Below are 1,284 nucleotides of genomic sequence, written 5' to 3'. Positions count from 1 at the left end.
AATTTTTGCATATTATAATATCAGACATATTACTGGTAAACCCTACAATCCTACAGGACAAGCAGTTGTAGAAACATATAATTGTACCTTAAAGGAAGTGCTTATTAAACAAAGAGGAAAAAAAAAAACCAACAAAAACCCAGAGGTAGAATCAATAGTGTTCAGCTAACTTTAAATTTCCTGAATGTTAATGAGAAAGGAATAACAGCAGCTGAGAGACACTGGGTTATAGAAAAAGCTGTGGAATTTAATCAGCTTATATACTATACGGATGTGTTTACATCAGAATTGATCCCAGCAAAAGCGTTCCATTGGGAATGTGGATTTGTTTATATTTCCTCAGGGAATGGAAAGCTATGGATACAATCAAAACTGATAAAGATTATAATTAAGCAAGAGAGGTCTCTTGAAAAACTTGGCCCCTGACCTGAAAAGTGCTTATTTCATTGAAAATGTTCTGTTTATAATTTCCTGCTACACACAACACAGTTAATGGCTTAAAACAGAAAGGGAGAAATGTAGTGACATTTTGGGAACTCTGGAATTTTGGTTTCTTTAAAAAACACAGAAGTGCAAGAATGTACTTCCATTTGAATCCCAGGTGTGGGATGTGGGCCGCTTCAGACTGTCCACAGCAGCTGACTATGATTCGCCTCGTGCTCTAGCAGGGACATTGTTTTGTCAGCTGCAGATAGTTTTTGTGATTGTGTGACATTTGGAATTCCAGGAATTTTTTATATATGGGAGGGTTGGGGGGGGATTGTTGGTCATTTAGGGAGGTTGGTTGTGGTTTGTTAGTAGCCATGGCCAAAGAAGAAACAAAAGGAAAGAGATTAGAATCAGAGATCTCTCTCTCCTCTCTCCTTGCTTCTTTTTCTATTTAGTGTTAGGGGATGAAACTGGGAGGATAAAGGATGGGAAAAAGAAGACCCCCTCAAAGTCGCAAAGACCAGCTATAGATCACAGACTAAACCGGCTGTACCCATGAGCCAGAAGTCCTTGATCCTGATAGTTCTGTCAGATATTTTAGGTCTCTGTCATAGTTTCATTTTAGTTGCTGTGATACAATNTTCTGAAAGCAACTTTAAGGAGAAAGAGTTTANTGGGCTTTCAATTCCAGGTTGTAGATCACAGCAGGAAGTCAGGCTGCTAGTCACAGCCTCTGTCAAGAGCAAAGAGAATATATACATTTTTGCTTGTTACTCAGCTAGCTGTTCTTACAGTTTGGGGCCCAGCCTAGGGAATGGTGCCACCCACATGAGCTGCATCTCTGTACATCTCTTA

This window comes from Mus caroli, chromosome 6 (assembly GCF_900094665.2).
Source record: "Mus caroli chromosome 6, CAROLI_EIJ_v1.1, whole genome shotgun sequence".
NCBI classification, from domain to species: Eukaryota; Metazoa; Chordata; class Mammalia; order Rodentia; family Muridae; genus Mus; species Mus caroli.
Note: the sequence above shows the minus strand (reverse complement) of the source record.